The following is a 25,121-nucleotide window of genomic DNA, read 5'->3' as shown; positions in this document are numbered from 1 at the left end:
AGAGCAGCCAGATTGAGCATGGTTTGGGATATCCAACACCATTCGTTGTTGCTGTCCATTTGGTGATGTTGGCCTTCATGCCCTGGAAATGCCCGATGCTGTCTCAAAAACAAGGAGAGGGGGAGCCCTGGAATAGGAATCATCTCTGAAGGAAAGGCAGCTGGAGGATGACCCAAGTTCAGCCACAGGGAAGCTCTTGGGTTCTTCCTCTCCAAATACTCTATGCCAGGCAGCCCCTCGGCATCCTCTGGTGAGAGGCTCCCCTCTGCCCTCCTTCCCTACCCAGATCCTTCAAATCTGAATCCACATTTTAATAAGATCCCCAAGTATTTCTCTAAGTCTATTAAAGTTTGAGAAATGCATACACTAGATCAGTCTTTGCTTCCTTTATTTACAACATCAAATAATACTGTTTTTGGTGTTTTGTTTTGTTTTGTTTTGTTTTGTTTTTTTGGTTTTGTACCAGGGATTGAACCTAAGGGCGCTTAACCATTGAGCCACATCCCCAGCCCTTTTTGAGATAGGGTCTCCCTAAGTTTCTTAGATTCCCCACTAAGTTGCTGAGGCTGGCTTCAAACCTGTGATCCTCCGGCCTCAGCCTCCTGAGCTGCATGTGCCACTCGCCCAGCAGCACTAGGTTTTGATAATTCACATCACTAACAGGAGTTTTCTCCTAGCAAAAATTACATGCTACACATTAAAATCTCCATGATTGTGATACCTTTCTGAAGTAACTAAAAATAGCAAAATTCATAAAAATTATGTCACTAATATGTTTTTATTGCTTTGGTATTAATAACACCCTTTTATAGCCACATAATCTCACCTGATTCTAGAATATAAAATCTTCAATCAGAGTTTTTGAGTGAATAAATGAATGAATTATTTTTTTTGGGGGGGGCTCTTTGGTTGGAATAAACTGAGTTATGAGAGAGTTTTGGGGTTACATCAATAAAGAATTTTATTCAGCTGCTAGTAAGAAAGATTCAAAGCATCTGTGGCCTAAATAAAAATAAGATAGGGATGTAGTTTCCTCTCAGGAGAGTCCAGGCTGGTATGGAGACTATCCACAAGTCTCCAGATTGGAATCCTCCTGTCTTCACACATGACTTTTACCCTTTAAATGTCACTTCATGGATGAAAGATGACTGCTGGGGCTCCACCTATCAAGTCCATGGTTGAAGAAAGAATAGAGGGAAAGGGAAGGGGGTGCTTGCTAGTTAGGTTACACCCTTTTTTTATTGTACTGGGGATTGAACCCAGGAGCATTTAACCACTGACCATATCCCAGGGCCTTTTTTTTTTTTTTTTAAAGAAAGAGTGAGAGAGGAGAGAGAGAGAGAGAGAGAGAGAGAATTTTTAATATTTATTTTTTTAGTTCTCAGCAGACACAACATCTTTGTTGGTATGTGGTGCTGAGGATCGAACCCAGGCCGCACAACATGCCAGGCGAGCGCGCTACCGCTTGAGCCACATCCCCAGCCTCCCAGGGCCTTTTGTATTTTATTTAGAGACAGAGTCTTGCTAAGTTGCTTAGGGCCTCTCTAAGTTTCTGAGACTGGCTTTGAACTTGCAATCCTCCTGCCTAGCCTCCCGAGCTGTTGGGAAGGTTAGCCCCTTTTAAATAGCTTTCTCAAAACTTTACCCAGTTACTTCCCTTGACATTATTAGCCATCCCCGTCCACAAGGAAGGCCAGAAAATGCAAGCTTATTAGCTAGGCACAATGCTGCACCCACTATAGGAGTAAGAAAGGTAAATGTGTGAAGAAGTGGTTATTAGGAAGAAAGCCAGTACTCTGCCAGAAAAGGTATTAATGAAAGGGAAGGAATGATGTACAAATAATATTCAGTGTGCCAAGGCCTTCTTGGAATTGTTTTATATTTCTCTATTCTCCACAAGGAATAGAAGAGTTCTGAACAGGACAGAGTGGCTCCTGCTGAGCTGTTTCAGTGGAAAAGGGAAGAATCTTTTTTTACCAATGTTATTTGTTGAGGGCCTGAAGTGGAATGAGGTAAGAAACGAGGACCCTTAGCTGGCCCATTTTAGCTGACATGTTGCTGTCTCTTGAAGGGTGCTGGCATCATAATGAGTTCTTGTTCATGCTCTTCTTCCTCCCCGGGATGCTTTCTCACTTCTACATCTTAATTCTCTCAACTCCTGTTTGGACCTTCAACTTACAACCTATATGTTCTCATCACTTTGTATATGTTCTTATAAGCCTGGACTTTATCTGTTTACCTGAGAGCAGTTGTTTTAGGTCTGTTCCTGCCCTGGTCTTTTATCCCACCTCCAAGGCCCATAAGGGTGGATACTGTATCTATCTTTTTCAGCTCTTTACTGTACCCAGGACATAGCAGCTGCTCCACAAATATTTATTGAATGAATAAATACATCTGATAAGGAAATTCACATAAGAATTTACCTAAACTAGCTTAAGCAAGAAATAGAATTATAATGATTCTGGGACATTTCATAAAGACAAAAGACTGGCTATAGCCTGGCTTCAGGAATGGAGTAAAACTAGAAACTCAAATATTACTGTAAGTCTCTTCATTTTTTATTCTCTCTCATCAGACCAGCTTCTTTTTCTTGTTACTTCTACATAGTGAGAAAAATATGGCTGCCAAAGAGCACGTAAGTGTTATGTGTCATTGGGTCAATCGACCTCAATCTAGCTCTGTTCTTTCTCTCTTCAATATTCCTGTTTAAGTCAGCTTTTTCACAGCTATGACCAAAAGACCTGACAAGGACACCATAGAGGAGAAAAAGTTTATTGGGGCGCATGAATTCTGAGGCCTCAGAACTGCCCAATTCCATTGTTCTGGGCCCAAGGTGAGGCTGAACATCAAGAAGGAAGAGGAAAGTAATTCAGGGCTGGGATTGTGGCTCAGAGTGGGGCGCTTGCCTAGCATGTTGAGGCCCTGGATTTGATCCTCAGCACCACATAGAAAAAATAAATGGGGTGGAGGTATTGTGTCCAACTACAGCTGAAAATAAATTAAAAAAAGAAAGAAAGAAAGAAAGAAAGAAAGAAATTCAGGCTATAATTACCAGGATGCAGAAAATACGCTCTGATCACCAGGGACAAAATATATACTCCAAAGGCATGCCCCCAATGATCTACCTCCTCCAGCCACACCCTCTCTGCCTATACTTATCAGTTAATCCAATCGAGTAGATCAATGTACTGATTAGGTTAAGATTCTCATGACCTAATCATTTCACCTCTAAATTTTCTTTCCTTTTTTTTGGGGGGGGGCTGGGTAGCACGGATTGAACTCAGGGGCACTCGACCACTGAGCCACATCCTCAGCCCCATTTTGTATTTTATTTAGAGACAGGGTCTCACTGTGTTGCTTAGTGCCTCAATTTTGCTGAGGCTGGCTTTGAACTCGCAATCCTCCTGCCTCCGCCTCCGAGCCGCTGGGATTACAAGCATGTGCCATCGTGCCCGGCTCACTTCTAAATTTTCTTGCATTGTCTCACTCATGAGCTTTTGGGGGATATCTCATATTTAAACCATAACAATTACCAAGGAGAAAAACTATTGCTCCATTTAACATGAGTTAGGAACCTGATCCTGGCCTAATCAAGTGATCAGGGAGTCAGGATCATATTGTAGAAATACGATCCCACTATAACCTTGTGGTTTCAGTGTGGGAGAGTTGATTCCTTGAAAAAAAAGGTTTTGGAAAGATTAAACAATGGGTGTCTTTTTGGCATGAGCATCAATCCCCACTCCCCAGTTCCAGCTCTGGTTCTTTGAACATAGCTCTGCCATCTCTTTGGATTGACTCCTGGATCCCTGGAGTCTCCACTGGGTTTCTGCAGAGCCCTTGCCAGAGTCCCCCAGTAGCTGGCTCCCAATTCATTATTAATTTCCCTGACACTTTTCACCAACAATGTCAATGTTAAGAGATAGCATGTGTGCTTAGACTTTACAACCTGGCCTCCTCAACAATCAGGAGATCCTGTTAGGTTTTTCTGGCTGCAGAAGGTGACAGAAGAGGGCTGGGGATGTGGCTCAAGCGGTAGCGCGCTCGCCTGGTATGCGTGTGTCCCGGGTTCGATCCTTAGCACCACATACAAACAAAGATGTTGTGCCTGCCGATAACTAAAAAATAAATATTAAAAATTCTCTCTCTCACTCTCTCTTAAAAAAAAAAAAAAAAAGAAGGTGACAGAAGAGTCAGAGGAGCTGCTGGACAAGGATAGGCCTCAGGTAAAGGCAGCTCTCTCCATTATTTTCCCCTACCAGTACTCTGTTCCTTTTACATCTGGCCATCATACAGCTATGAGGATTTCCATAACCATCTGAAAAATGAGGAGTCTAAAAGTAGACAGACATGAAAATGGTCACCCAATAGATCAATAGCAAAGAAAACACTTGTACTTAAGTCTTCTTTCTTTATGCTCCAGCTATAGGTGTTAGGTAGTAACTAGAAATGAACAGTGAAATGCATGGCATAGTCACAAGCATCCCTTAAATTGCTTTAGGGTCTTTAAACTACTTTCAAAGTGGATGAGAAAAGAAAGGCTGGCAGTTAATTTGTATAAAACAAACAGGAACAAAGGAGTTAATTGGAAAATACATCAAAAGAAAAGGATGAATGGGAATAACTCTTGACAGGATCTATTGAGATTGATATAAAGCTAGAAATTATAAGCGTCCTCATTTGTCTAGGAAGGAGGATTCCTTTAGTAGCTTAGGTAACTTCTGACCAGCTACTGACCCCAGTGCCCACACTAACATGGGATTGACTTGTAAATAAAGCCTCCCTAAATGAGATGGCCACCATGACAGTTCCAGAGAGGACCAACTAAGATCAAAAACTCCACCACTCATGTGAAGGAGGAGTGGGCTGATTGGTGAAGATTCCTGACTGATTACCCCAGTTCTCCTGGTAAACATCAAACAGTATTAAATTTGGAGACAGCACTGTCTCCTTTGTTGTTCTCTGCTTGGAGATGGCCCACTCTCTCCCGAGAGTGCTCTCTGCTTAAGCTAAGCCTCATTTTGCTTTTACTTTACTTTCACTTATAATAAAGAGAACTTTATTATAAGCATGGCTTTTGAGGTCTGACTTTAAATTTTCTTTCGTTGAAACACAAGAACCAAGATTTGGAGTTTCAGCTCCCCACTTTCCTGTAATATTGGGAGTAGATGAACTTAAAACTTCTTCTGCAGAGAATATGCTATGTTCACCAAGCAGTCTGTTTCCCAGCCTCCTTTGCATCTAGGTATGGCATATGACTGAGTTCAGTCAATGGAAGAAGAGTGGAAGAGATGCTTGCTACATCTGGCCACAATCCAAAATATTGTAAATTTTCACAGTCCTTCCAAAGGCACCAGGGAAGAATGCTTCCTCATCTCTTCTAGCTTCTGATTAGGGTTCCTTGGTTTGTGGCTACGTACACATAATCTCTGCCTCCATCTCTTTTCTGTGTTTTCTGTCTCTGATAAAAACTCTTGTCATTACATCTCATTTTTGAGATCCTTAATTATATCTTCAAAGGTAACATTCACAGTAAGATCATGTTCACAAGTTCCAGAATTAGATTATATTTTGGGGACCCCCATTCAATGTACCACAGCCACCTTGAAGGCAGCATTAACCTTAGGTTGAAGAATATAGCCAAGTAGATAGCCAGAGAAATAAGTGCCCCAACCTGTCTTTCCTTCCATACTGTCAGGGCTCCCATTGGTCAAACCCAACAGGCAACCTGAGGGCATGTGCATGATTGACGGATCAGGCCCCCAAGGCTAACAGCAGAATGGAGAAGTGCAGGAGCATGCATCTTGGAGGGACAAACAAAAGATAGCAGCACACCATGCAAATCAAGGAAAGATTGTACTATTTTATTTGGAATTTTAGCAGGACAGTAGAAATGATAATCATGTGGCAACAGTATTGGTGGTACTGAAGTAGGGTAGAAAGAAATAAGATAGGTAGAAAAAAGACAAAAGGAAGGACAAAGAGTCTATAACTTTAACCTAAAAGTCTTGTGCTGCAGTTCTTCATACCTTTCCATCCCAAGCAAGTTCTGTCTCCCAAGCCTGTCACTCCTAAATTTCTGGAAAATCCACAAATCTTCACTCACAATCTTAAAGTCACTGAAAATTCACCTACTTATGAAAATTGCCCTGTGCACTGTTAACTCACTAACACATTTTTAGAATATATTGAGCAAAGATAGTTATGAAACATATAGCGTATGGTTCTTTACCAACATTATCTATTATCTATTTTCCAACATTTTGTTCTCAGATAATTGAGAAGATGTCAACTTAAGGATCCTGAGAAATTCCAGATCATCAAAAGCTATCTTGTGATCTCCTGACTGATGTCCTCCCTACATACCTTTCCATGCCCATCCCTCATCAAGTTTCTTCTAAAAGAACAGGCAGAGAACCCTGAAAGTCTCTCTCCTTGTTTTCCTAATAAATCTCTGTGCCTTAATGTCTGACATATCTAGAAATTCTTCTCTACAGTGGTTAAGGACCCCATCATCCTGAGTTATGATACCGGGGTCCAGAACCATCTCAGGCCACCTCCCGTGACAGCATTTAAGCCAATTATACGCCACACCTGTATCTGTCTGCATTTATAAATGTTGCATACTCACAGGGATTCTAAGGTGCAAGTCCAAGACTATTCATTATATCTTCTAATATTTACACATTGAAATATATATCCTTGTGTTATAAATTAATTTTATTTCCCATTTATGTAATTGTGACCCTTTATGATTTAATTTTATGAAGCCAAGATGTAGGTTGGTTATGTTATCTATTAATTTTAAGGTGGCATTATGAAATATTTATTATAAGAAAGGGACACTGGGTTGCATAAAGTTAAGAACTGCAGGTGTAGGTGATTCATAGTACTAGCACTCTAAGTGCTCAATAAATAGTACCTATTGTTATTTAGGCTATTATCACCCTTCCTCATTTCCAGGCACCCTTCAGTTAGTTAAGAACATTGTGCAGTGGAGCATGTGTGAACCTGAGACATCTCAAGTTCAAGTTTGCTGGGCATGGTGGTGCACACCTATAATCCTAGCAACTCAGCAGGCTGAGGCAGGAGATCACAAGTTCAAAGCCAGCCTCAGAAACTCAGCAGGACCCTAAGCAACTTAGTGAGACCCTGTCTCTAAATAAATAAATAAATAAATAAATAAATAGACCTGGGGAAGTGTTCAGTGGTTAAGCATTCCTGGGTTCAATCCTTGGTACCAAAAAAAAAAAAAAAAAAAAAAAATTAAGTTCAAGTTTGAGGCCAGAGTCCACAACTTAGCAAGACACTTTCTCAAAATAAATTTTAAAAGGGCTGAGTATGTAGTTCAGTGGTAACATGACTTGGGTTCCATCCCAGTATTAAAAAAAAAAATAGGTTGAAGACCCTGAAGGCCAGTTCAGCTATGAGCCACCCAAGTGGAGAAGGCACAGCCTAGAACCAGTTCCCCTGATTGGGGGTAGGGATCACTGTGTGACACAAGAATGGGTCCCTAGAAACCTGGGATCTGACACCTCTGGCCCCCTCTCTCAGGGCTGAAACTCTCCATGGAAAAGAACTGTCTTTCTGGAAGCCACAGATGAGCTCTCTATAGGTGTACCTGCAAGGCTCCTCTGAGACCCAGCTTCCAGGTCTTTTCCCTAAAGTCTGGGTGGCCAAGCTAGGCTCTAAAACTACAATCCAGACATGCCCGGGCAGAGTTGACATCAGTAGGGGAGGAGTAGGGATGACCCAAGAAGCAGACTGCCTCATCCTCAGAGAAAGAGAGGAGAGAGCAGAAAGAGGGTAAGGAGGGAGACAGGAAAAGTGAAGGTCATGGAGCAAGCCCAAGGAAGCCTGACTCAGGGAGGAGGAGTGGGATGCTTGTACCCTTCCTGCTTCACACCTGGCATTCAAGGGCCCTGTCTACATCTCCATTTCCATCTCGTCTTAGGCCATTCTCTGCTATGCTTGAGATTCCACAGAACTACTTATATAGAGATGCCTTCTTTTGGGGGGGATTGAATTTAGGGATTGAATTCAGGAGCACTCAAGCACTGAGCCATATCCCCAATCCAATTTTGTATTTTATTTAGAGTCAGGGTCTCACTGAGTTGCTCAGTACTTTGTCTTTGCTGTGGCTGGCTTTGAACCTGTGATCCTCCTGTCTTAGCCTCCTGAGCCACCGCACCCAGCTAGAGATGCCTTCTAAGGCCAAGCGAATTCATGTCTGTGTGCCTTTGGCTATATAGGTCTCTGCCTGGTTTGCTTTTCCATGGTTTATCCAAACTGGAGGTTTCCCGGAAAACATTACCTTCTTTGTGAAGTAGTTCCCAATTCTGTCTGAATTATGGTGTTTTTTTTTTTTGTTTGTTTGTTTTTTTTTTTTTGCTTTTCTTTTTTCCCTAGTTTTGAGGATTGAACCCAGGGACACCCTACCAGTAAGCTACACCCCCAGTACTTTTAATTTTCTCTATTAAAATGTGTGTGTGTGTGTGTGTGTGTGTGTGTGTGTGTGTATGTGTGGTACTGGGGTGCTGTACCTTTTAGATGATGATATTATTATTATTTATACTGAGACATGTTGGCCTCAAACTTGCAATACCCCTGCTTCAGCCTTTTGAGTCACTGGGATTTCAGGCATGCACCACAACACCCAAACAAAATTATTCTTAGCTTTGTGTTAAAATCTATAGGTGTCTAATGTAGAATTAAATGGCCATTAATTTACTACAGTGTTCTCAAACTTTAGTGTGCATCAGTATCACCTTCTGGGTTAAAACACAGATTGCCGGCATCCATCTCCAGAGTTCTGATTCTGATTCTAGTCTGGGGTGGGACCAAAAATTTTCATTTCTAAAAAGTTCCCAGGTGTTGTTAATCATGCTGGTCCAAGTATCACACTTTGAGAACCACTGATTAAGTGCAATAAATTATCATTCCTGTCTGTGTATGGTCAGTGTTTGTGTTCAATTAATTCAATGAACGTCTACTGAGGGCTTATCATGTGCTAAACATGGACCAGGTGTTGAGTATTCAATAATGAGCAAAGCAGACTTCGAATTTGCCCCCATGGAGCTGCCAATCAACTGGAGAAGACATATTAAGCAAGTAAAACACACCATTAGCAAATTGTGATAAATGCGCTGAAATGAAATGAAAAGATTATTATAAAAGGGTCTGGGGTTGTGGCTCAGTGGTAGAGCACTCGCCTAGCACTTGTGAGGCCCTGGGTTCAATCCTTTATAAATTATAAATAAATAAATTAATTAAAAGTATTGTGTCCACTACAGCTAAAAAAATTTATTTAAAAAAAGATTATTGTAAGAAAGAATAACAAAATATATTTCAGATTTGTTGGTCAAGTAAGGCTTTCTGGGTCCTGGGGAAAGGAACAGTTATATATTATATATATAATATACATACACATATATATACCTAGACATTACATATATGTATATACATATATATGTAATTTTTTTCCCTTCAGAAAGTATCTCATTATGTTGTCCAGGCTGGCCTTGAGCTCATGAGCACAAGTGATCCTCCTGCCTCAGCCTCCTAAGTAGCTGGGACTATGGGCAAATATACCACGCCCAGCTTCCAGAGGCATTCTTGAAAAAAACTGTTATAGTGGGCACTTATTGCACTGTATTAATACTTTTAAATTTTATCTGTCTATCTATCTATTTATTTTGTAGTGCTGGGGATTGAACCCAGGGCCTTGTGCATCCAAAGCAAGCACTCTACCAACTAAGCTGATTAGCTTAATTTCATTTTCATGGTGTTGGGGGTTGAATTTAGGGTCTCATGTGTGCTAAATAAGCACTGCAGCATTTTATGTTTATTTTTAAGTTGTCTAATAACCATTAGGCTGTGTGCTCCTTGAACGCTAAAATCTTGACTTATTAATACTTGTGCCTTCAGCATGCTACAGGGTAGGGCCTTGGTATATAGCAAAAGAATGGATGGAAAAGAGGAGCGATCATGGGAGGAATAAATGAACATATGGATAAATGAATTATCAGATGAATGCATGGGTGAGTAGATGGATGGATGGATGGATGGATGGATGGATAGACAGATAGAAGGATGACTTTACTTTCTCCAGAAGCAACACAAGGTTCCTAGTGGTAACAGTGAAACAAAAGTGGAAACTAATAGAAACTTAGATGGCTCCTGTACTATATTTCCAAATTCTGTCCATTATGTAAGGTGACTACAATAGCCTCACCTCCCCAAAGCCCCCTTGATTGCCATTGCTAAACTTGATTACCCACTGAACACATGAATTGCTGTCACCTCTATACTACTACAGATGCCACAAGACAATTATTTCAACACATTAACTGTTTCAAATGCTTGCCGTCTACTAACCAACTGTGTGCCACTAGCTCACACAGGACAGAAATCAAACACAGCTAACAAAGAAAGAGTTCGAAATAATTATTTATTGTATTGATTCACGTGTCAAAGTGGCTATCCTGTAGGCAGAGCAGCAAGGAAATCAAGAGTTGAATAGTACATATACACATTTAGAATCAAATATTAACATATCCATAAACTGCATTGCACCTGGGCCAATTTACACACCTTCAAAATGTGCCTAGAATTGTTATCCAACCCACCTGCCAAGGTATTTTTTAACATAAAATTTAGCAAGCAGTTGTGGTCAGATGTTGTTTGTCTTAAACAATAAGCGTAGTTGGGGAGGATTTCCTGTTATTTATCTTAAGGATAGAGAGCATGCAGTTCTTTTCCTTATGTGCCACCAACTTATCCAACCCGCCTGCCAAGGTATTTTTTAACATAAAATTTAGCAAGCAGTTGTGGTCAGATGTTGTTTGTCTTAAACAATAAACATAGTTGGGGAGGATTTCCTGTTATTTATCTTTAGGATAGAGAGCATGCAGTTCTTTTCCTTATGTGCCACCAACTTAAAGTTTAACCATATGCTTCTGCCTCACCCTCCCTCCTCCCTTGAAAGAATCTACCTGAGGATGAAAGCTCAGTTGGCTTCACATGCTTCAGATTCCCATGCACTTTTCTTTTTTAAAGAGAGAGTGAGAGAGAAAGAATTTTTTAATATTTATTTTTTAGTTTTCAGCGGACACAACATCTTTGTTTGTATGTGGTACTGAGGATCGAACCTGGGCCGCATACATGCCAGGCGAGCGCGCTACCGCTTGAGCCACATCCCCAGCCCTCCCATGCACTTATTTCCAGCCTTACTCAAGCTCTTAGCCACATAAGCCCAGTCCTCCAAAGGAACTCGAATTCAGAAGGAAATTTCCAAAGAATATGGAAGTAAGCACAGAGCCCTTCTCTATCCAAATGAAGCAAAATAAAGAATCTGGGATATGAAATTCCCCAGAGATTGAAATAAAATGCTTCTTAATTGTGAACAGACAATTTCAAAATAGGGCAAGAAATTAACAAATGTGGGCATAATTATCTAACCCCAATAGAAAATAATGAAATGCATAAAAATTGCCTATGCCTTTATATATATATACACACATATATATATACACACACACTTGAAACTCTAATTCTCTGTGTGAGATAAGATGTCCTGAGATGGTCTCTAGTAAGTCTGAATTGGTACAACTCTTCTGAAATTATTGGGCAGTGGGCCTCATGGATCTATGAAATGTTCATACTTTTCCCCCAAGAAAAGAAGAGACTGGGATTTGACACCAATTTGTTCCTAATTCTAATAACCTACCCTAAGGAAATCCCTGGAAATACAAAAACAAAACAACAGTAGAGAATAACCACAAAAATAGTGATCCCTGTGTAGTAGATAATAGTGAACAACTAGAAACAACCCAAAAGGCCAGCAACCATCACCTGATTGTAGATGATGGCTGCTGGTTAGATATTTATAGAATACTTTTTATATAAGCCAAATTAGGTGTTCTGTGGGGCTCTTCCTTGGGGAATTTGCTAGCATTGATGTTGTCCAGGGTGCAGCTTCCAGATCCTTCAGGAGAACACCTTGATTGAGTCCCTTGAGTCCAAATCCTGGTTCTCAGCTTCTCGGGATCAGAAACTGGCTTTTTGTTTGGGTTTATTTATTTTTTGGTATTGAGGACTGAACCCAAGGGTGCTCTACCACTGAGCTACATCTGCAGCTCTTTTTATTTTATTATTATTTTTTTAATTTTGAGGCAGATTCTCACTAAATTGCCCATTGGCCTTGAATTTATGACCCTCCTGCTTTGGCCTCCAGAGTAGCTGGGATTATAGGCCTGTGTCATGGCACCTGGCTACAAACTGTTTTTTTTTTTTTTTCTAGAGCACAAGAAAAAGCCAGTTTCTAGCTGGGGGACTGACTTATTTCACTGAAATAGGCAGTGAAGGCAAATTTGTGAATTCATGATGAATGACATTCCTTTCCAAACAACAGAATACATATATCTACTGTCCAAGGCCTGTCCTGCAGCTGGTATTGGGGTTGATAGGAATAAAAGTCAGAAGGTTGCTTGCTGAGCAGCATGTCTGAATAAAAGGAAATTAATAGTTTTGAGGGATATTTTTTCAAACCATGATATGCCCTTGATCTATTATGTGATAACAAGTTCTCTGATGACTGACAAGCTTCCCCTCCCCATCTTTTCTGGGTACTGGAGATTGAACTTAGGGTGCTCTACAAATGCTTCAAACTGTGATCCTACTGCCTTACCCTCCTGAGTAGCTGGGATTATAGGTGTGCACCATTGTGTCTGGTTTATAATCTTCTTTCTCTTGACCCTGTGCTTTTCCCTCCTTGAGAAAAAACTTGGTGACCAGTTTGCTTTTCTGTACCTGCTTTTCCATGCTCACTGATTTTCTTTTTGTTAATGCAGTTCCATTCTCAGCACAGGTGACTGAGCCATCCAGGGGTGGGTGGCATCAGCTAGATAAATCATAGTCCCTTTCTTGGGCATATAGATTCAGGGTTATGTTAGTTATCAAACTATTGCCTTTCAGCTCCAAAGTCAACCTTCACTGCCTGTTCTGGAAAGACATTTTGGAAGGGAGGGTTCCTCCTTCTTTTCTTCTTTCTTTCCTTTCTTCCTTCTTTCTTCTCATGTGCTCTGCTCCGCATTCCCCTGCAGCCTACAGCACTCAACTCCTATACCATAGACAATTTCTGCAGCATCCAGCTCCTGCAATAAAGCAACTTCTTCAATATCAGGTTCCTGCAGGACAGATGGCTTCTCCAGCATTAATTCCCAGACTACATGGTGGCCAGCATCATCCAAAAGTGAGCAGTTTCCCTTGGTAGCCTCCCTACCTGGTTTTATAGAAGAGGGACTCAGGCAGACACCTCTCAAGCATCCTAGAAGATGGATTTCCAGCAAGTTCTGACAATGTATCCCCATGGTAACTTCTCTACTATGTGGTGGATGGAGCCATACCTTCTCCAATAAGATCTGGATCTCAGCCATGGGGGTTCTGCCTTGGATGCTCTATTTCAGTTCTACTACTATCCCTATTTTCAGCTAGGAGTAGTAGCTGCTCCATTAAGCTGCTATTCCCACGTGCATTAGAGTTATCTTCACCTCTTATCTACCAATTCCTTCTTACACTGATATCACCTTATTACAGTTAATAATTCTTTATGTTAAACTTTCCCTATTCAAATTACTGTAGTGTTTCTCTCTCCTGATTGGACCCTGATTGATGAGGAACTAGGATTAAGATTTAGTCTCTTTCTCTGGGTGACTAAATTATACAATGGTAAATTTGGGAATACCACTTGGCCACCTTTTCTGCTATATGGACTGAAACTGTAGAAAATACTGCTCTATGAAGCAAAAGAGACTAAGTGCACAGGGTGCAGAAACAAGTGATGAAGACAGAAACCTGATGGCATTTGAGCCCACGACACCAGTGTGTTCTTGAAAGCCACTGGGCCATGTGAAACTCACAATATGCTAATAATCAAAATAACAAATGTCTTCCTACCCTTTTACCCCAGGTTAAGTTAACTCTAGTGTGTTCCTGTAATTTACAACCAAAAAAAAAACAAAAAAACCTGAACTAATATAATCTGTCCCTGGGAAACACTGTACCTCCTTCTCATTTATTCACTTAATTAGAGCATTTAGAGTTTGAGCATTTCAAGACAATATTATTTATTAAAGTGAAAATGAGAAACAATTTAAATTTAAAAGTCCAATAATACATAAATAATGAGAATAGTATATCATTTTGGAAGTTTTTAATGTGCTTACTTAACACATTAAGTTATTAATGTGTTTCATTCATCTTTTCCCTGTCATCTTTAGCACTCTTAAAAATTATAGAAGTTCAGAATCCCCTCCTCTCGCCATGCACAAAAGTCAACTCAAAGTGGATAAAGGAGCTAGATATCAAATCAGAGACTCTCCGTCTGATAGAAGAAAAAGTTGGCTCCGATCTACAGATTGTGGGGACGGGCTCAAAATTCCTTAATAGGACACCCATAGCACAAGAGTTAGTAACAAGAATCAACAAATGGGACTTTCTTAAACTGAAAAGTTTTTTCTCAGCAAGAGAAACAATAAGAGAGGTAAATAGGGAGCCTACATCCTGGGAACAAATTTTTACTCCTCACACTTCAGATAGAGCCCTAATATCCAGAGTATACAAAGAACTCAAAAAATTAGACAATAAGAAAATAAATAACCCAATTAACAAATGGGCCAAGGACCTGAACAGACACTTCTCAGAGGAGGACATACAATCAATCAACAAGTACATGAAAAAATGCTCACCATCTCTAGCAGTCAAGGAAATGCAAATCAAAACCACCCTAAGATACCACCTCACCCCAGTAAGATTGGCAGCCATGATGAAGTCAAACAACAACAAGTGTTGGCGAGGATGTGGGGAAAAGGGTACTCTTGTACACTGCTGGTGGGACTGCAAACGGGTGCGGCCAATTTGGAAAGCAGTATGGAGATTCCTGGGAAAGCTGGGAATGGAACCACCATTTGACCCAGCTATTGCCCTACTCGGACTATTTCCTGAAGACCTTAAAAGAGCACACTACAGGGATACTGCCACATCGATGTTCATAGCAGCACAATACACAATTGCTAGACTGTGGAATCAACCCAGATGCCCTTCAATAGATGAATGGATAAAAAAAATGTGGCATTTATACACCATGGAGTATTACGCAGCACTAAAAAATGACAAAATCACGGAATTTGCAGGGAAATGGATGGCACTAGAGCAGATTATGCTTAGTGAAGCTAGCCAATCCCTAAAAAACAAATACCAAATGTCTTCCTTGATATAATGAGAGCAACTAAGAACAGAACAGGGAGGATGAGCAGGAAGAAAAGATTAGCATTAAACAGAGACATGAGGCGGGAGGGAAAGGGAGATAAAAAAGGGAAATCACATGGAAATGGAGGGAGACCCTCATTGTTATACAAAATTACATTTAAGAGTTTACGAGGGGAATGGGATAACAAACATGGAGGGAAATGAATTACAGTAGATGGGGTAGAGAGAGAAGATGGGAGGGGAGGGGAGGGGGGATAGTAGAGGATAGGAAAAGTAGCAGAATACAACAGTCACTATTATGGCAGTATGTAAAAATGTGATGTGTAACCGATGTGATTCTGCAATCTATTTGGGAAAAAATGGTAGTTCATAACCCAACTGATTCTAATTTATGAAATATGATTTGTCATGAGCTTTGTAAAGTTGTGAACATCCAATAAAAAAAAAAAATTATAGAAGTTCATTGTTTTGGACTGACATCCTGCACTAGGCCTCAGCAGACCAGACCAAACCAAAATGAAGTCACTCATGCTAAATGCCATATAATCAAACTGAAACTTTAAAGAAGCAGACAGATCCCCAAACAGATAAGTTTTTCTTAAAAACCGGAGATCCCACTCTATGTGAGTCAGCATAGTAAAGTCTCTTTTGCTTTAACCCTTCCAAAGATGTAACCTGATGTTAACCAACCAGTTTGTTCTGTTTCCTTGTCTCCACTCTGTAAAACCCAGTATTCTGCTATTGCCCAGTGAGAGCTCTCATTGTGTTTTGTGGAATTGAGGCTATTCCGATTCATGAATCACAAATAAAAAGGCAATTTAATCTATAACTAAAAGTATTGTAGATTTGTCTCTTGGCTGTGCAGATCATTTGGAATGGTTATTTTTCATTTGTGCTTCAGATCCACCATCTACTATTTTATACCCTGCTTTGTACACTGGAGAGTTGACCAGAGAAGAATAGTTAGCTCTCTTCCTCCAGATCAGTTATGCTAATGAAAGAACTGGAGAGAGACATGTTGAGATCAGGAGGAGAGAGGTGTCAGGGTGTTTATTGCCCCAGCTCCCTCCCTGCCAGACCACTGGGTGTGTGTTCCTTCACCGAAATTCCTACCAGGAAGCCTCTTTCCCACAACCTCAGTTTTACTGTTGCTCCTTCAGCCTCAGGGTAGTGATACACTCCCAGGATGCTGGTCCTTGAGTCCTTTGCCATTTCTCATTTGTTACCTTAACTTTGCCATACCTACAGAAATAGCAGTCCTTCATTAAACTCTTTGGTGATCATATTGAGAAGGCCTTCTGTTTTCTGCTGATACCCCAGTTGATAAAACATCTAAAAGGAGGAGAGGAGGCAGGGATTAGAATCCATTACAGAAGAAACACAGAGAAAGGCTGAGGTTTCTTTTTTAAAAAAAAATATTTATTTTTTAGTTATAGGTGGACACAATATCTATATTATATTTTTATGCGGTGCTGGGATCGAACCCAGTGCCTCACACATGCTAGGCAAGCGCTCTACCTCTGAGCCACAACCCCAGCCCCAAGGATGAAGTTTTTTTTTTTTAGAATTTTTTTTAATATTTATTTTTCAGTTTTTCGTCGGACACAACATCTTTGTATGTGGTGCTGAGAATCGAATCCGGGCCGCACGCATGCCAGACGAGCGTGCTACCGCTTGAGCCACATCCCCAGCCCCAAGGCTGAAGTTTTTAAGGCAAAACAGGATCATGTAGAAAGACAAAAGCCTTTAAAAGCAGGCTCTTTGAATTATTGCTTCAGATTACCCTGTATTTAGGGTCTTTGTTAATTTTTTCTACTAACCAGTAGGTAGGACATTGTGAAGGACCCTGCATCAATGAAAGAATTTAGCAGTCATAGTTTCTCTGCATATTCCCAAAGTATGATATAAATTGTAACCTCTATAGGGATGTGGCTAATTATGAGAGAATCAAGAGATGGAATGTTAATTATGATTACCGTAAATTTTAACAAGTGAGAGTTTATAATATACTGCTAAGTGAAGAAGTAGGAAATGAAATGTATGGTCATTATGATCTCAACTATGTTAAATATGAACAAATGTGCACAGGAAAAAACTTGCAAGAAATTCACCAAAATGTATAGATGTTGCTTTTAAGTGGTGAGTGTGGAGGCAAGTTTTTTTTCCTTTATATTTTTATTTTACAAGTTTTCTATAATAAGCATGAATTATTTTTGTAGCCAGAGGTTTTTGTTTTTAAGAGAACACACATTATGCTTTGCTTACATTATAAGGAACAAATTGGACTGGCCTTGGTAAGTCCAAGACAAAGAATCTGCCTCCAGATTCTTGGCCTGATTAGTGGCAGGATATTTAGCAAACTCTTCAGGGTTAACTCTTTCTCTGGAAAGGAGTAGGCAGGGACCCTTCTGATGAAAGCTGTTTGTAGGACCATCAATTGGGATCTTCCTGCAAGATTGTAGATCCAATTTAACTGTCCCAAGAATCTACTATAGAAGGCAGTCCATGTCAGGTGCAACCACCCTGGAAGGGAGGGGTTGTGCTGGGAGACAAGATGAGCCCAAACTACCCAGTCCTCGAGGAGCAAATAGGGCATTCTGTCACCAGTGATATGCACAGGGTATGACTGGTGTCCTCAGAGTAGAAAACACAGTAAGGCCAGCTTCCTGAAAGACTGGATGGAGACATGGAAGCTGATGTTCCTCTTCCTCTCTGGGTGAATATAGTCCTACCTTTGGGCTTTTACTACCTGAAATGTCATCTCCCCATCTTATCTCTGTTAGATTCCTGCTTAACTTTCCTTCTGAGTAGTTAGTAGAATAACAAGAAGTCTACATTCTGGTGGGTTATGAGCACTGGGAGTCTGTCACCTTATCTGCTCTGGCTCTCTGGAGGTGCCCCTGCTGGAAGAAACCTCACACACAAGGCAGGGACAGGGAAAATGCTGGAAGGAGGGTGCTGGTGTTTCTATATATCTTGTTTCATTTTGTTGAGGTTATTGATATTGTGGCTTTCATTTCCTTTCTCTTTAGCTACCCTGACTGGGCTGGTCACCCTCTACCCATACAAGCCCAAATACATGAAAAGAACATTCTCCTGGGTTTTTCCAGGCCCCAATCTGAGACCCATCCAGCCTGTGGTCTCAGTATAGCCACAGAGCTCAACCCAGCAGTGTTAAGGTCCAGGAGGGACAGGGGTGTGGCCTGTTGGGAAGGGAAGAGAATTCACAACCCCCACTGTGGCTTAGCCTCTAGGTGAACCCACCCTGAACATCTCTGATTTCTGATGGGTTAGGCTGCCCTAAAACCTCTCTGCACCTCCTCCAATGTCCAGTGTTATAGATCAAGAACTAAAAGATTTTTTATATGGAGCCCAAGTTCTGTGTCTGGTCACTCACCTGGTCCAAACCAGAAATAGTGTCTCTAGAGGAGGGTAATGGAAAGTATCCCTTTCCCTTATGAACTCTGCTCATTCTCTTCCTCCCAATCATGGCAGGTATCAAAGCAGAAAGGAGCAATAGCTGCATGACCTGACCTTGCTGCCTGCATCCCTGCACACCTGTAGCTTAACCTGTTGAATAACAGTAATTTCTAGATGAGGGCTAGAAAGGAGAGAAGACATTTGCTGTGACTACCAGACTTCTCTTGTCTTTTCCTTCCTGTTCTGCCTGCCTAGCCTGGCATGGAGGCCACTAGGTTAATCTTTGACTAAGAAGCCACACAGGATACATTATGGTTCTGTTTACATTCCTGTCAGAAAGTGGAATAATTTAAGGTAGTACCTCTCCCTCCCTCTCTCTCTCTCTCTCTCTCTCTCTCTCTCTCTCTCTCTCTCTCCCTCTTTCCCCCCTCTCTCTGGTGGTACTAGAGATTAAACCCAGGGGTGCTCTATCACTGAGCTACATCCTCATTCCTTTTTACCATTTTTATCTTTTTTGAGGGTCTTCTAGGGTGCCAGACTGGTCTTGAATTTAGGATCCTCCTGCCTCGGCCTCCCAAGTATCTGGGATTATAGGCAAGCATCACCACACCACGCAGGGCAGTACCTCTCAAAAATGAATGTGCAGGGTGATATGGGGATCTTGTTAAAGTTCCTGGTTCTAATTTGGTGGTTCTAGGGTGGAGCCTGAGAGTCTGCATTTCTAATAAGTTCCTGATACTTCAGTGATTTGTATTTGAAACTCTGAGGAGGTATGGCCTGTTCTGTGAAGATGATCAGAGACCCAGTGTCAGAAGTAATCTCTCTGACCCATCATTTTTTGAATACCCTGCTCAGCTCTTTTCATATCAGCCCTTGTCATCTAAGACTGCCCTCATCTGTACCCACCCTTGCAAGTCCTGGGGCTGCTGGAACAAGTAATCTTGCCTCTGTGTATGTGTGTGTGTATTCACGCGCGCGCGAGCACGCACGCATACACGCATACACATGCACGTGCAGTATTAGGGATTAAACCCAGGGGCATCTACCACTGAGTTATATCCCCAGCCCTTTATATTTTATTTTATTTTATTTTATTTTATTTTATTTTATTTTATTTTGAGACAGAGTCTCACTAAGTTGCCCAGGTTAACCTCAAACGTGTGACCCTCCTGCTTCTGCCTTCCAGATAAGTAATCTCTTTAACCCTAATCTCTAGCATAGCTGGGTACAGCAGCGCACACCTGTAATCCAAGCAGCTCAGGAGGCTGAGGCAGGAAGGTCATAAATTCAAAGCCAGCCTCAGCAACTTAGTGAAGCCCTAAGCAACTTGGTGAGACCCTGTCTCTAATAAAATATAAAAAAAGGGCTGGGTTGTGGCAGACTGCTTAAGTGTCCCTGGGTTCAATCCCCAGTACCACACACACACAGAAAAGAACCTAATTCCGTGCATTGTGGATATCCAAGTGAAGACCATTTATAAAAGGCATAGATTGTTAGGCAACATTTCCTAAACTGCTCCTTAGGACAACAATTCTGAGCGTTATTAATAGATCCTCGTTAAATGCAGGACAGAGGAATGGAAAAGTTCTGTAATCACATAACCTAGGAAATGCTGGATGAAAAACAGGCACCTGAAGGGTTTCTTAAAGACTTGAATAAAATGGTTGTTGCCAGTGTCCAAGAGAGTTCCACTATGCAGCACTGCCCTCGCTTCCTTCACCACAGAGAATATCCCTTGAGAGGCTTTCATGGGGCTAGTGTGCTGAGGAAGAAGGGGACAATCATCACTCTAGTGTTAACTGAAATATTGTAGATTCAAATTAAGGGTTCCAAAGGAGGTCTAGAGAGAAAATAGCTAACTATGAGAAATAAAGAGAGTGAGGTGTTTCCCTTATGGACAGGACACAGTGGGACTCTCCCTACTCTTCTGAATTCCTCTGGGAGAGCAGTAAGGAGAACTTCTGATTCCTTCTTTTCCCTCTAACTCCCTGAAGTAGCCAGGAAGAGGAGGCTGGAAAACCTGGAGAAGAAAACCTGGAGGACCACTTGATGCTTAGGGTATTACAAGACTAAAGACTCCTGCCAGTACCTCCAGGAAGAGCTTTATTCCAGCTAGAAAGCAGGAGACCATATTACACAACTCTATAGCTGAGATTAAGCTTGAAATAAACTAAAGGAAAGAAAAAGTCTAGAAAATGCCCCCAAATGAATCCAAGATATCATTTACCTTAAACAGTTGTTCTCAACTGGAGATGATTTGGCCAACACCCCACCCCCCCCCATTGGATATTTAACAATATTTGAAGACATTTTTGGTCATCTCTCTGAGGAAGGGTGCGCTACTGGCATCTGGGGGGTAACAGGGATGTGGAACATCCTATGATGCACAGGATACCCTCCCACACACAACAAAGAATTATTAGGCTCCAAATGCCAATAGTGCCACTGTTGAGAAATCTTGCCTTAGGTTGGAGATGGAACTCGATGGTAGAGCACTTACCTAGCATGAAAGAGAAACCTTGCCTCCAAGTTGTTCTAAACCATCATCATTAATAAATGACTGTTAATTGAAATTATCATTAATTTAAATTTAGAATGTTGCTTAAATTCAGCTATTTTTCCACCAAAAAAATAGGAGAAATTTATTCAGTAGAAGAAATTCATGATTATCAATACAAAGATCCAAATCCTAGTCAATGATATTATTTTGTCAATTTAAGCCATGACACAAACAATACTACATGTTTTACAAGGAGATATAGAAATAGACAGAATCAGCAAATATTTCCTTTAATTCAAAAGTTTAGGACATTGTTTAAATTTAACTGGGTTTAGCACCAAAACAACAACCACAAAACTGAAGGCATTTGTGGGGCTAACTTGCCACAAAGAAGGTGATAAGGGAACCAACAGATAAACATGAATAGAGAAGGGGAATCCCAATCCTGGTAACCTAATTAGAGAAATTCTCACACAGGTCTATTATGAGACATGTAAGAAGGTATTTTTGATGGTAAAATATTTGTGGTGATTGAAGAGCAATGGTTAAATGATTGTTAATTGAAATTATCATTAATATAAGTAAAAATGTGATGTACACTTTATAATCTACCACAATAAGGAGCAATGAACTAGATATACATACAGCAACATAAAGACATCTTCAAAACATGATGCTGAATTGGGAGGAAAAGAAGTAAGGAACTGAAAGAGAACTCCAACACAATACTATTGATTGAAATGTAAAATGCATGCCCACAAGATGATACCAAATGCTTTCAAGAACACTCACAAGTAGAATGATCTTAGCCATTGCACAAATTGAACAGTTGAAATTTTGGGATTTAGGCATCATTGCCACCTGGTGGTAGCAGTTCAAATTGAGGTATCATTCAAGATTTTTTCTTATTTGTTTTGTTTTGTTTTCCCATATAGTTTTTATTGGTGCATAATTATACATAATAGTGGATTCATTGTTACATATTCGTATGTGCACAACATAGCAGTTTTTAAAAAAACAAGATATAATTTACATACAATGAAATAAACATTTAAAATTCAGTCATGCGTCACTTAATGACCAGGATGTGTTCTAAGAAATGTGTCATTAGGCAATTTTGTTGTGTGAACATCATAGGGTATACTTACGCTGATCTAGATGGTATAGGTCAATCATGGCATGTTGCCTTTTGATGAAATCAAGTGGTGCAATAAACACGAGATGTATGTGGTTGGTGGAGGTATCACACAGCATATTGTTTTACAGTAAGCTTTTTTTTTTCTCAAGTAGGAGTACACACTAAAATAACAAAAATCATAGTATGGTAAATACACAAGCTAGTAACATTGTTGTTTATTGTCATTTTAAAATATCTTGTACAACACATAATTGCTATACTTGTACGTAACTGACAGCGCAGTAGGTTTGTTAACACCAGTATTCCTATAAACACTTGAGTAATGCACCATGATGATACAACGCTAGAACATCACTAGGTGAAAGAAATTTTTCAGCTCCATTATAATCTATGGAACCATCATTGAATGTGCTGCCTGTTGTTGAATGAAATATTATACAGAAAACAACTGTATTTAATTTGATTGATTCTATTTTTTTTTTTTTTTTTGGTACCAGGGATTAACCCAGGGGTGCTTAGCCACTGAGCCACAACCCTAGCCCATTTTCTTTTTATTTTGAGATAGGATCTTGCTAAGCTGTTTAGGACCTCACTAAATTACTAAGGCTGGCTTTGAACTCTCTTCTCCTTCTGCCTCAGCCTCCTGAGCTGTGAGCTGTTGGGATTACAGGCGTGTGCCACCATGCCTGGCTTAATTTCATGTATTTACAAGTATAAACACTTATGTAATCACCACTCTAAGAATACATAAAGCATTTCCTTCCCCCCAGAAAGTTCCATCCTGTCATTTCTACTAAATCCTCCCATGCTCTACCCTGTTTCTGACACTGTATTTTGTAGAACTTCATAAGCATGGAATTATACAGTGTATACTCTTGTGTTTTTTTTTCTTCTGGGAATTACATTTAAAAAAATTTTAGTTGTAGATGGACACAATATCTTTATTTTTATGTTGTGCTGAGGTTTGAACCCAGTGCCTCATGCATGCAAGGCAAGTGATCTACCACTGAGCTACAACCCCAGTCCCTGGAAATCACGTTTTTGACACTCAATCATGTTGTAATACATATCAATAATTAATTTATGATATTGCTGAATAGTATTCCACTGAAGGGATGTACCACAATTTATCTATGCACCAAACATGAGCTGTTTCCACTTTTTGACTATTATAGATAAAACTACTATCAATGTTTAAATATGAGCCTTTGTGTGGACAATATTTTTTAATTTATCATGAATGATTCCATGCTGGGTCATAGGACAGATATATGTGTCATTTTTTAAAGAAACTGCCAGAATGGGCTGGGGATGTAGCTCAAGCGGTAGCGCGCTCGCCTGGCATGCGTGCGGCCCGGGTTCGATCCTCAGCACCACATACCAACAAAGATGTTATGCCCGCCGATAACTAAAAAATAAATTATTAAAATTCTCTCTCTCTCTCTCTCTCTCTCTCTCTCTCTACCTCTCTCTTAAAAAAAAAGAAACTGCCAGAAGAGTTTTCCAGATTAGTTTTATCCTTTTATGTATCCACCAGCAATAAATTTACTCAATAATAAGATGACTAACTTTATTTATATAAGTGAGCAAAGGAAAATGTGCAAATAGGCAAAAAGCACAACATGAAAAAAAATCCCCCAAAATAATTATTCAAGTTAAAGTGGATTTAACTTGCATTTTGTGTATCATTTTATACTACCTAGACTGTTAAAAGGGGGCTGAGGATGTCATTCAGTGGTAGACCACATGCCTAGCATGTGCAAAGCCGTTAATTCAATCCTCAACACCACATACACACACAAGATAAAAGAAAGAAAAATAAAAACAAAGAGGAGGAGATGAAGGAATGAAAAATGCTGAAGATGTGGAGAAACCAGAGGCAGATGGCTATCTGAATGACAAGAGTTGACTCAAACCAATTGCTCAATTTCTATACAAAGAAGGATTCATGTGGGATTTGCAATTTGAACATCCCCTCAGAGGGGATGTTAGTCAAATCAGGAATATTGGAAGGTCAGAAGTCAAATCTGATCTATTCCATCAGTTGTGGGTGCCAGAGTCATATGTTGGGGAGGTCCTTATACTTGTTCTTTACCCGTTTTTCATTCATGAGGCAACGCTTTCAGAGGTTGCCCCTGACCCGCCTAAGGGAGATAAGACAGTCCTCAAGTCTTTCAGGGATGGTGGTGCAGGCCTGTAATCCCAGCAATTTGGGATTCTGAGGCAGGAAGATTACAGATTCAAGGTCAGCTTTGGCAATTTAGCAAGATCCTAAGCAACGTAGCTTTTAAGACCTCAAAACTTAAAAAAATAAAAAGCACTGGGGTTGTAGCTCAGCAGTAAAGCAGCCCTGGGTTCAATCCCCAGTATTTTTTTAAAAAAGTGTCCTGAAGTCAAAAATGAATTAATGCCAGATGATGGGTCTAGGGTAGACTTGGTTTTCATAAAACCCATGTCAACCAGGGACTGGCCATAATGTGGAGTCAACTGTAGTTTTACCACATGACTTCTCTTTTTCTTTTTCTGCTTCTCCTCCATTCTTTTCTATACATTTTCTCTCTCTCTCTCTCTCTCTCTCTCTCTCTCTCTCTCTCTCTCTCTGTGTGTGTGTGTGTGTGTGTGTGTGTGTGTTAGGGATTGAACCCAGGGCCTCATGCATGCTGGGTTAGTGTGACACCCTAGCCCTTTTTATTATGAGACAGGGTCTCACTAAGTTGCCAATACTGGCCTTGAACTTGTGATCCTTCTGCCTCAGCCTCCTGAGTGGCTGAGACTACAGGGGTGTACCACCATGCCTGG

At 40.5% G+C, this 25,121-nt stretch overlaps 1 long non-coding RNA gene across 1 annotated transcript in view; it reads left to right on the top strand.

The window, feature by feature from the left end:
* The window catches only part of LOC308636847, a 72,848-nt gene that overhangs the window by 36,731 nt on the left and 10,996 nt on the right, over positions 1-25,121 (top strand). Inside the window, exons 2-3 of the long non-coding RNA XR_014019510.1 lie at positions 4,176-4,223; positions 6,271-6,406. This is a non-coding gene — a long non-coding RNA (uncharacterized lncRNA). The remainder of the gene's footprint in view (positions 1-4,175; positions 4,224-6,270; positions 6,407-25,121) is intronic.

The sequence above is a fragment of the Spermophilus citellus genome (genome assembly GCF_964194105.1).
Source record: "Spermophilus citellus genome assembly, chromosome: 2".
NCBI classification, from domain to species: Eukaryota; Metazoa; Chordata; class Mammalia; order Rodentia; family Sciuridae; genus Spermophilus; species Spermophilus citellus.
The sequence above is the reverse complement of the archived record's forward strand: the minus strand, read 5'-3'. Positions and strand labels throughout refer to the sequence as shown.